Consider the following 12,989-nt stretch of genomic DNA (forward strand, 5'->3'; position numbering starts at 1 on the left):
AAAGTCAACACTGGTGGTTATTCTTAGGGAAATACATGTCAACCACCCTTTGATCTATCTCCTAAGTTAGATGACATTGTTGCTTATGATAGAGCTCCTTGTTGAGTTCTCCTTTTTGTTTCTCTTTTCTTCTTAATAATTTTTCCCCTCTTTTAGTTATTTGCATTATCTTGAAATCTATACTCTCATGCTTAATGACATTGACTATCTAATGAGGAAGCTAGCTAAACTAAATTAGATATTTCTTTGGTATGTGCAATATCTAATAAAGTGCACTAGAATATAGTATATATTGTATATTTGTAGATCTTAAAGTGTAGAGAAATTTTCTCCAACTTGATCATTGGTTTAATATTCTTTTTTGGTCATTGACCCAAGGGACTTGGATAATTAATTATAATGATACAAAAATGACATATGATTACCTATCATCATCTGAGTTAATCTTATATTTCAAATTTGTCAATACAAGAAATATACGATATCTATATTTGATTAAATCACATTGATTGAGAATACACATCATTAATCATATTGACAAACTATATATTATATCCATTTCTTAGAACTATTGTTCTTTCTTGTCTAACCTATATTAGGTTATCTTAGTTTTTGTATATCTTGGGAGCTTGATTTCTTTAGTGACTCTAATATTACATTTCCAATAATAAATTAGTTATTTCTATATCATCAACTAAAATTACTGTAACATCTACATTTCAGTAAACATTGGTTATTATTAGCTTCTAATATATTAAACAAATAAATTTTGAACTAGCATTAAGAGGAATGAGATAAATCTTATTAACTTTTCTACTAGACTCTTATTGTTATACGTAGGTTAATCTTCCTCTGTCAACACTTTGTACATCTACATATCTCCAAAATATATTTTGTTAAATGATTAAATTTAAGATACTCTTAAGTTCCCACTATATGTGTCCAATTTCACATAAAGCATGAATAAAAATATTTATGACCTCAAAATCATCCACTAGAGCTTAAGCCTGGACTATTTTTATAAAAAATAAATTAAATATAGAATAGTGAATTGTAATGATGTTATTTGATATAATTTAATCAATAGTTGATTAAGAGTGAAAAATTATCATAAATAATGTTTTCTAATATTAAAAATTTATAACTCAATTTTTTTTTATCTAATTAAGATTTGCCATATAAACATTAGAAAAAATAAACCATTAAATTAATAATAAAAATATGAAATTTCATTCGTTCAAGTAGGAAATATTGATCACTAGTTATGCAAAATAATATATTGGCACGTTTCTAACATATTCTAATTATTTTAAATAAGTTTATAATGTGAAAATAAGCATTCACTTGAATAAAAATAAAACTTAATCTTTCTTTGACATTCTTATTACTAAATCCCTAAAAAATATAATATATACATTAAAATAATATTTATGACCTCAAAATCACCCACTTGAACTTAAACCTATTTTTCTTCATCAATAAAAGAAGCCCACTTTGCATAATCATTTCGTCAAATCCATTTAGATATGAAAGTCAAATAATTTCATACTTTATGTTTTTTAATTTTAAATAAACCAAACATATGATAACCATCTCTTTTATTTGAAGATTTTGAATTATAGATATTTGGAGATAATTTATTAATAACATATTTTTAAATTTTTAAAATTGAATTCAATATTTCAAGGAAAATTTCAAACCTTTAGATCTCTATATAATAATTTCCAACATTCAAGTGTGATTATAGCTTGTTGGATATGACTATAATGGTTTAATTTAACATAAATGTTAACAAAAGTAATATTTAAAGGCCCAACTTCTAATGGAAGCTTTTCTGTCTGTCTATCTGTCTGTCTGTCTGTCTGTCTGTCTGTCTGTCTATCTATCTATCTATCTATCTATCTATCTATCTATCTATCTATCTATCTATCTATCTATCTATCTATCTATCTATCTATCTATCTATCTATCTATCTATCTATCTATCTATCTATCTACCTACCTACCTACCTACCTACCTATCTATCTATCTATCTATCTATCTATCTATCTATCTATCTATCTATCTATCTATATATATATATATATATATATATATATATATATATATATATATATATTATATACAAGATAGCACTAATGCTTGTATGTTTATATTTGATATAATTTTATAAACCAAATATTTTCCTATGAAGAAAGTCCATGCCTATTAATATGAACCCAGAACAAAATAAGGAGACAAATGCTATGTTGTGATCTTGGGTCAAAAGAAAATGTGATGGAAATAGTTATTTTCCTTGGAAAACATGCAAGATCCTAAAGAATCGAAGAATTCTAATCACAGCATCTCAGAGACATTGTAGGCAACATGATCACAATGAAGGGAGAATGGATTTTCATCTTTTGGTGAACGTGGATTTCCAACTTTGGGAACATGAAGATGTGAATATCGAGGTAGATGGTGATGCTCCCATGGAAGAAGATGTTCTTGAGGTAGAGAACATAATTGAAGATGTTGGTATTGGCTTAGTTGATGATGTAATGCAAGGTAGGAGAATCTCCAATGGAGTTATCCTATCCCCTAGCAAATAATCGCATAGCGGAATATAAAAAATAATACAAAGATTTAGATCCACACAATGTCAATTCTTATAATAATATTTTCATCAAAGATTCTTGACTGTAAGGCCTTTTGGGTTATGACCAAATACATCAACAATTCAAATAAAATTTCAAAAAGATCTATCAAGATCCAAAGCATTAGGTATCCCAGATATGAAACCTAGTAGAGAAATCCAAGAAGAATATAAAGTCATCCTCGTAAGCCACCAAGAAATCTCCTTGATTTCCAAGCCAAAACTTAACTATAGCTCTACTCAAACTTCTCTCCTCTTGGCTACTCCTCCATGTAAGATGAATGATAAAAAAAACTGAACCTAGACTCCAAAAAATCCTCTACTTATATAAAGCCAAGCCATAGGTTGGCCTGGCCAATTACATTAATTAAACATGCCTCCATTAAATATACACATCAAGCCACAAGACAACTTGGCTAAAAATATAAAAACATATGACATCAATTAAATACTTAGGATAGGGCCCAAGTTTACAATGTGTAACTAACTCCTTGGACCACAAAAGAATATGCACATTTAGCCATAGGTCTATGTGCCAACCAGCTATCAAAATCCAAGAGCGCACACAAGAACTCTAGGGTATGTGCAGGATCATGGTCAACCAAACTATGTCCTTAAGTGGCAATAAAAAATTAGCAAATAAGAGTTATGTCAACTTGACGTGCAATTTTCAACTTGTTATGAAATTTCTATCAAAAATTTGAGAGAAAATAATATTTAATAAATTGAATTTAGTTTCTAAAATACTAGATCTTATCTGAAAAGTATAAAATTGATTAGTCAAATTTTTTAATTTTAATGCAATAGTATACAAATTTCAAGACAAAAATAAGTAGACGTTTGTCTAACCACCTTAATCAAAATAAAATTATATTATTTTTTAATAATATTCCATATATAAGTAGACTCGTGCCCAAATGCAACACATTGTTTTGGGCATTTTTATTCTAAATAAATAATTAATTTTATGAATTTTCTAATGTAGTATTTTTAGAATAAAAAAAATCATGTTAGACCACCTTAACTAATTCAAAACTTTGCAAAATTTATTATTTTTTTCCCTTATTGCAGAAGAAACATAGAATGTGATGCATCTTTTGGATTTTAAAAATACTGTACACTTTATATGTAACTCCATTAGAAAATAAGTAATAATTACTTAATGAACTCATAATTTGACAAAAATTACATTTATTGAAAGCTAAGGACAACCTTAAGAAATCCTTTTCATTTCATCAAATTTGGGTGAAAAAAGTCATCAGATACATGTTTGAAATAAAAGCATACACAAGAATAGTGCACAAAAATGTTTTTGGGACATTTTTAAAAATGACTAGGTAGGGTTTCTATCCAAAGATATAACAGGCCTTAGAGAGGTATTAGTTTTCTAGTTTTGTATTAGGATGGGTGGAAAAAAAAATTTGGGATAGATTTTGAAGCTCTTTGAGGTATTTCAAAACTACATATTTTTCAAATCACCACTTTTTTGGAACACCATGATCCTACACATACCCTCCCTTGGATCAAAGCTCATAAATACAATCTCCAAAGCTCTTCTAGTAAATAGAAACACATTACTAACAACCACTAAAATGACTCTAACTCTAAGATGATGACTCCAAACATCACACACACTCAAAGAAAGGCTTCCCAATATTCCTTGAATAGATCCGCAATCGCATGCATCTTAACTCCACAAACTCAAACATGAAGCTAATGCATGCAGGATTTCTAACTTCCCTAGGATGCTCCTACATCAACTAATCATGTGCTAGAGAATAGACTCAAAGAAGATGTTACTAGAACAACTAATCAAGATGATTAAGATGATGATAGTAGCACATCGAATGATAATTATGAAGAGAACCTTGATATACCGTATGAGACCCTATACCAAGGCTCCTAAACAATGCTTCTCTCTACTATATTGTTGTTGGTGAAATTCAAGGTTATGAATGGTATATCCAATGTAGCAATCTCACGTATGCTAAGGTATACTATCATTTTTCTCATCTTCTATGTTAGCATACCATTAATCTCTTTATATTAACAAAAGAAATCTCCATAGGTTGATAGGTAAGTGGTTTTGACTACTGTTAAAAATTCTATCTCACTCTTATTGATAATTATCAACCATTGTCTATAAAATAATATGAGATCAAAGGGGAATACGCTTATTTCCATATAGTTTTTTGGTGGGAACTCAACCCCTAATTTTAAACATTTTTCAACAAAAAAAAATGATCTTTAAAAAATAGGAAAATATATCAATTCTTATTTCAAATAATAATTAAAAATTATAATCCTAAACTCCATCAATTTCTACACATTTCATTAGTTTACTTTATTTTCAAATTCTAAATAATAATACAAGTTTTGCATCATCGAAGGTGAAGATATATAATTTTGTTAGTCTTTTTAATTTGTGCTTTTACCCTTGGAGGTTGATCTTTTAAGGGTCATAACTTAGAGCTCATGGGGGCTATTAGTGAAATGCCAGATGATATAGGATAGTGATGTTGAGGTCTAAAATAATTTATCTCATTTTGGAGAGATCACATACTGTTTGGATTTGGCACAATGATCTCACTCAATGAATAAGCTTACAGTGTTCCTTATTTCATTGGTGCATCACTACATAACTTTGAAACCACTGATCTTGGCATCGAATCATCAATGCCATTAACTCTGGATAGGCAAGTGAACCCTAGTGAAACCTTTTTTTGGACTGCAAGGAGCCTACAACATTCATGGCCACCCAATACCAAAGAGTCTCAAAGATGCTCTAAGTGCATTTGGAGGTTGACCTTCTGAGGGTCGTAACTTAGAGCTCATGGGGGCTATCGCTGAAATTTTGAAAGCTAAATGATGGTGATGTTGAGATCTACAATAATTTATGTCTTTTGGGAGAGAGCACATTACATTTGGATCCAGCATATCGATCTGGCTTGGTGCCAAAACTTACAGTATACCTTAGTTCATTGGTGCATCATTGCATGACTTTGAAACCCCTAATCTTGGCATCGAATCTTCAGCACCAGTAGCTCTAGATGGGTAGGTGAACCCTAGTGATACCCTTTTTCTAGCTATAGAGATCTTAGAACATTAATTGCTATGCCATACTGAATACTATCAAATATACTCTAAGCATGTTTGGAGGTTGATCTTCCAAGGGTCATAACTCAAAGCTCATGGGAGCTATTGGTGAAATGATGAATGCTACAAGACATTGATGTCTAGGTCTATAATAACATAGGGACACCAAGTGACACACCTATTTCAAATTAAACTTATATGATATAATTTCTAATTAAACATTGCATCCAAAATTGATAATAAAGGTTGTTAAAATATTCTTCACAAATTATTGCATTTGAATTGAATATAACAAACATGATCAAAATGAGTGGCATTCCATAAACATGAAAAATATACATGATACGTGATAAATTGAATAATACTATACTAAATTAATATGTATATCCTTGTGTACATAAATTACAAAAATTTATATCAAAATACATGTATTCATAGACAAATTATGCAAATATATATCAAAGTTCATGTATCCATAGACAAATAGCGCAAATATATATCAAAATACATAGATCCATATACAAAATATGGCTGATCATGCCACTAAAATATGTATGATATCAATATTTTTTTATACAGTGTGGCATATTCCATCTCAAAATGTCTCATGACGCATCTTATGAAATCTATACTATCCTATGTTTTTGGGGAATATCAAAATGAAGCCTCTTCTCTAAACTACGTGGATCGAATGCCTCCTACATAAATAAAAAAGGAAAGCCCAAAGTTAGACTACTAAATTTATATGATTATATGTATCTAACTTTGGATTACTCAACTACATAATGATCCTTTTTTTTAAATTTAGATTTAGAGTTTTAAAATTTCATTATTAATACCTCTCTCGTTGACCTTCTGCGGTGGTTAGGAGTCCTCTCATATGTCAAATTTGTGAAACCTAGTTGGTTGTGGCATGTATATGTTCAAGTATGTTTGTTAGATGGATCTGCAACATAAATTATAACATTATAATTTATATCATACTAAATTTATAACATATAATCAAGAATTCAAACTAAAACTTACCTCTATTGACCGCTGCTATGGATATAATAGTTGTGTGAGAAAATATACAAAACAATGACATTTAACCTCCTATGCACTAGGTGTTTCCTATGATATACAAAAGCCTAGTTGTTAATATCATGGAAATTAGTTTTGAATTTTTTTATTAAAATAAGGAAAATAATAAATAAATGATACAATTATACATATGATGGGGCTCTCATTGAAAATGAAAATGGTAGAGGGTCTATTATCTTGAATCTTCCTAGACTTGTAATTAGTAACCATACCTAGTACAATAAAGAAATTAATTAAATTTCATTAGCACAAAATTTTTACAAGAATGCATCAATATTTAATCATTTTAATAACACTTAATGACCTTTGCCTTGTCAGTGGGTCGTGCCCCACCCCTCATACTTTGGCCCCCATTGACGGGTGATATTTGCAAGAGAAAAGAAAGATTAGAAACCATATATGTTCCAATATCAAATAGAAAAACAAGGAGAACATAATATAATGCATTGTAGAGTCTCAAGCCCAAATGAAATAATCTAGATTGTGACATCATCCAATTTTCTAAGCTCCTCCTTAGTCATCAACTAAACATAAATGAAGATCACATACATATATAAGTCAATATGTTTTAAAATTACTCTATTACAAAGATTAACTTTAAATCACATATATTATAACAAAAAAATGTATACAAATATTGAAATAGAAGGATCTCATGGCTTTGCATGCCCCTCCTCTCTCACATCAGGGTGTTTAGCCTCTATAGGTGAATTTGGTGTATCATCCTTCTCAAATAGAAACTAATACTTAGAAAGATCACCTATGGGACCAAGAAAAATATTCTTGCACATTATGCAAGTATGGGGCATGCAAACATGTGATCAACTCTCTGATGATGAACTTGCACTAGCATCATCAACATGGGAAGGCAAAACTGACCTAGCCTAGGATATCAATGGGCTACTCAATCTATGGATGGCTTCAATAGTCTGAGAGCTAGACTCTCCAATAATATTAGGATGATGCACTAGAGGAGGGGATGAGACATCGGTAGGGGTGACAAAAGTGCTATGTTTCTTCCACTAGGACAAGGGTATATCTTGAGGAGCTCCTCCTCCTACACCCATGTAGGGCCTCATGCTCTAGTTGTTCACCTTGAGATCCAACACAAATTTGGCATACAATTTTTTAATGAAATAGAATGGCATCTCTAAATTTCTATGTGCATGTTTGTCAAATAGCATCCACCAATAATCCCAAAAGTTCACACACACAACCTTATTTGTGCATCATTTAATTCATAATTTGGGCTTTTTGTAGTGTACTATTTTATTGATTTTTTGTGTTTATAGGAAGTGATGAAGGGTGCTCCCCTCAAGAACATAAATTATAACAAAAAAAATAAATAACAAGAAATGTAAGAACAAAATATGGACTTCTTATTTGCACTACAAATACAAAATTATGAAATTCACAAGTACAATATGCTAACCCACATGGGCACCTTCGTTCTAGTAATCAAGAAGACAAGCTACAAACTATCGCCCAAAGTAGTTCTAGACAATGTTCAGGCCTTTCTTAAATAGGCAATTATATGCTACTTGGGAAGGTTCTAGATGCAAAAACTTAATACCTAGGGCTGACAGACACTAACAATATATAGAGAGTTGGCCAAATACATCTTTGACAATTATTTTAGATATTTTAGGTAGCCCAACTTTGAAAGGCCATAAATCATGAACCATTGCTCAGTTTGGCTATTATAACCACTTTTGGAAACACTAGCTCTTTAACTTTAGGCACTCATCTAGGCACTCTAAGGCCCTTCCATCAAGTTTTTGGGCCTCATTTGGGCACTCAAAGGCCTCCAACGGTGACCCTAAAGATTTTTCTACAAAATTTTCTACCAAAAATCAATAATAACTTCTCTGATACTTAAGATGGAGCAATGATATTTTTATGGTAGGCTTATAAGTCTAAAATGAACCTTCATGTAGAAAATGAGAACATTCTAAGCTCGTATGAAAAACTTACTAAAAATAGCCAATTCCCATGAATAGTAACCACCCTGTCTACTAGTCCTTATAAAAATAAAAAAATACTAAAAATAAAATATTTTTGGGTGATGCAAGAATGCTCTTACACCTAGGATGTTCCTGCATCAAAAAGGTTAACCATATCATCTTCAGTTATGTTTAGGGTTGTAACCTCATCATAGTCCAACCCATTATCAAACATGGCATGCATTTTCTCATGCTAGTGAAAAGCAACATTTTTTTCATTGGTAAGTGTTTAAATATTATCCACTTATGTGTTTCACTTGGATAACATGTGACCCAATGCAAGTATAGTGTTATATGTGGTTTGCAAACACCTTAGTTCGGTAAGGTTTTCTTCTATCAAATCTTCAAATCGAGGAGGGTTTTGAAGGGGGTATGGGATTGTTTGGTGGAAGGTTTTGAGGGTTGTGCTGGATCATTTGGTGGAGGATTTTGAGGAATATTGTTTCATAGCTTAGTGTCATCAATATCATTCAAGTCAGCCATATGTATTAAATTGCAAAAAAAAATTATTTCTTAAATTAAAATAAAACAAATCAACAATTTCTATTTAGAAAAACCTATTTTTACATATAATTCATTGAAAACCATTAAATAAAACCTAATTTTAAATAAAATGCATTCAAAACAATAAATTTTTTTTTAAAGAAATTACTTATCTCAATCATATACCCATTCTTAGATCTAGTGCCCGATATAGAGGCAAAAAATACTACTGACCAAAACTGACTATTTTGCTCTTGGTTTTTTAAAACAAAATTCCAAGTCACAGGTTTCACGTATTTGATCTCATATGGGATACCCAATGTTATATCAAGTACCTGATATGAAATCTATAGGGCCCATTTTCCGTTGCACCAAAAGCCATGACTGTTAGTGAACATGGAGCACCACATAATTAACCACTTGTGAGCAGGGGAGCGTGTTGCATCACCCAAAAATCTCCCCCTCGACGTGCATACCAGGTGCTTACGCAGGTCAAAAAGGCACCGGGGAGATTTGAACCCATGACCAGGCCCAAAACCAGGCTCTGATACCAATTGTAGAGGATAACTAAAAAACAACCTCGCTCTGATACCACTTGTTAGGATAAACCACAGACAGAAATAAAAACTAAATGCAAATATAACCAATAACAGAAAATAATAGAACACACAGAAATGAACACAAGGCACCAAGATTTAATGTGGTTCACCCAATCCCTGGGCTACGTCCACCAAAAAACAAGTCTGATCTTATTACAATTCAGTGATTACAACCTGATTACAATCCGTAATCCCTTATAGCTCAATTCCGCCACAAGAACCAATTTCGTATCGCAACATAATGAAAAATACCCAACCCTAAGCCCTTTTATACAAGTATTAAACCGCTTTAGGGTTATAACATGTCGGCCATATGTCGGCCATAATATGTCAGCTACCATGTCAACCACTGCCCAAAATTTTTTTTTGGGGGCGATGCCCCAAACCCCACTATTTATGAAGTATGTATAGTACTTTCCTAATCAGTCACCACAATCTAACAAAATATAATACCTGATATGATATAGGTACCGTATAATGGATCTGATACCTGATATGGTTTAGCATAACCTTTTTGCCTTGGTATTAGGATGGTTGGAAAATGTCAGAGTGGATTTTTAAATGTTGTTAGATGTTTTAAAACTCTATTTTCTTCACATGACCACTTTTTGGCATACCATGATCCTCCACATGCCCTTCTAATAGATTGAATCGGGGAAAATTTCTTAACATAGTGCTTTTAATAGACCTTTGTAAATCTCCTATCATAGACCTTTCTTTATTGCAAGTATAAAATCCTTTAACACAGTAAGAACTAAAAACCTTAAATACATTTAGTAGGGTAGAACCCTAATAGGGTAGATTGTACGAAGTGATGAAAATTATAACCTTAACAGGTTAACTTTTTTACTACTATTGTGGAGATTTGTGGATGTCATCCCCACCACAATTTTACCTTCACCTTGGAGGTTTTTTGGGTAACCAAATATTTGTGTCAACTATTTACATTGCATGGATGTGATTGATAGTTAGAACTATTTATTACATCATTATATTTTACAAATTATGTTATGCATAAAATAGATATGAGAAGGTCAATATGGTGAAAGTAGTAAAGTTGTTTTCAAAGATAAAAGTTTTACATATCCTGATTCAACCTGCCCTCCCACTCTCAATATTATAGTTTACCAATTAAACTTCTAACAATTGGTATTAGAGAATTAGTTCTCTTGAAAGAATTCTAACATCTTGTGAGTTCAGATCTTGGAGATGGAGGCTTACAAATTGGGAAAGGTTATTGACAATCAAGTGATTGGTAACTAGATCATACTATAACAAATTGAAGAAACAAGAGGGGAAATGATGAAATCACTCACAAAGAGAAAGGACTTAGTTATTCAACATAATGATACACTTTATGGAGAAGTTTATACACAATGATTCATTAACAATGGAAATTCTAATGAGAATGATGTAGCTATTGTACATCTACTAGAGAATAATATCCTAAATGAAGAAGCCAAAGAATTAAAAAGAGAACATGAAATCTAGTTAGTAAAGCTATGTGAAGTGACCAAACAAAAGAAGAAAGTTTAAGAAGAAAAAGTTGTAGCGGAACAAGAGAAAAGATAAATGGCTATCATAATTGAATAATGGTCATCTAATTTGCAAAAAATTACAAAAACTCAACTTGACATGTTAAATCAATTGATGCTTGCAAATAAGGAATTCAATAGGAAATACATGGAGATAGAAAATATATGGTCATAGACTGACCTACTAATGAATTAGTTAAGATCTAAGAAAGAACTTGTGGAAAAGATGAAAAAACCCAATGAATCATTTAAATACTTTGAAGAACTGATGAAATGACCTAGGTCATTTGGCAACACTTCTAGACAAGGACATACAAAGAAAAATTCATCTTATGAAGAAGAATAATCATCCAAGAGAGGAGAGATAAGGAATGCAAAATCAAAAGGAAAACCTACATGCTATCATAATGGTAAACTTGGACACATTGCAAATATTTGTAGAACCAAGAATGGTATGCAAAACCTTAAACCTAAGTTTACTAGTTATTATTTTTACTGCAAGCAGAAATGACATCAAATACATGAGTGTAGATCTAGATTGAGAAATACATCTACTGCACCTATGTTTGAAGGTTATTGTTACAATTTTCAAAAGTTTGGGCATAAATCATATGAATGCATATCACGGGAAAAACCCTACAGGACAAATAGGAATGCACCTAAGATAGGTTGTGTTAGGATTAACGATAGATAGAAATAACAATTACATTCAAATATAAACAACATCGGGAAATAATTAATCACACAGAAGAGAACACAAGACACCAATATTTAACATGGTTCACCCAAACCTTGGGCTACATCCAACAAACAATAATTCCAATATTATTATGATCTAATGATTACAATCTGATTACAATCCATAATCAATTACAACATAATACCACTATAACAAGCAATTTTTGCATCATTCACAATGAAATAATCCCTAATCCTAAGCCCTATTATACAACTACTTTTTCCACTTTAGGGTTAAAATTATTTACAACATGGTAACCATAAAATGTTGATGAATTATGGAGTAAGTATAGTACAAGTACCTAACTAGTCACAAAAATCTAACAATCTCCCACTTGGGGTCTGATCAAGATCCACACTAAACAACAATCTCCCACTTGGAGATTGATCTTGTAGCTATGTTTCTACTCCATGAGGCTCGCATTGGATCAAACCACCTTGGACTCTATTGTTCTTTTATTTTGTTCACTTTAGAAGATCAACCAAAGTTGAAGAGGAGTTAAATTTCTCTCTTGTCACTACCTTTGTAAATATATCTACTGGATTGTCATTTGTATGTATCTTGTCCAACTTTAATTCTCCATCATCCAAAACTAACTGAATGAAATGGTACCACAACCATATGTGTTTTGTCTTTGAATGCAGAGAAAAATTCTTCACAAGATGAATGACACTCTAACTATCTGTAAACAAATAGTTATCCCTCTGAGGGTGTCCTAATTCTTCTAGGAAGAACTAAAGCCATATCATCTCCTTGGATTCCTCTATAGTAGCAACATACTCTACCTGTGTAGTGGATAAAGCATTAACCTTTTG

The sequence above is a fragment of the Cupressus sempervirens genome, chromosome 9 (assembly GCF_028749045.1).
Source record: "Cupressus sempervirens isolate cs-2001-9-10 chromosome 9, ASM2874904v1, whole genome shotgun sequence".
NCBI lineage: Eukaryota > Viridiplantae > Streptophyta > Pinopsida > Cupressales > Cupressaceae > Cupressus > Cupressus sempervirens.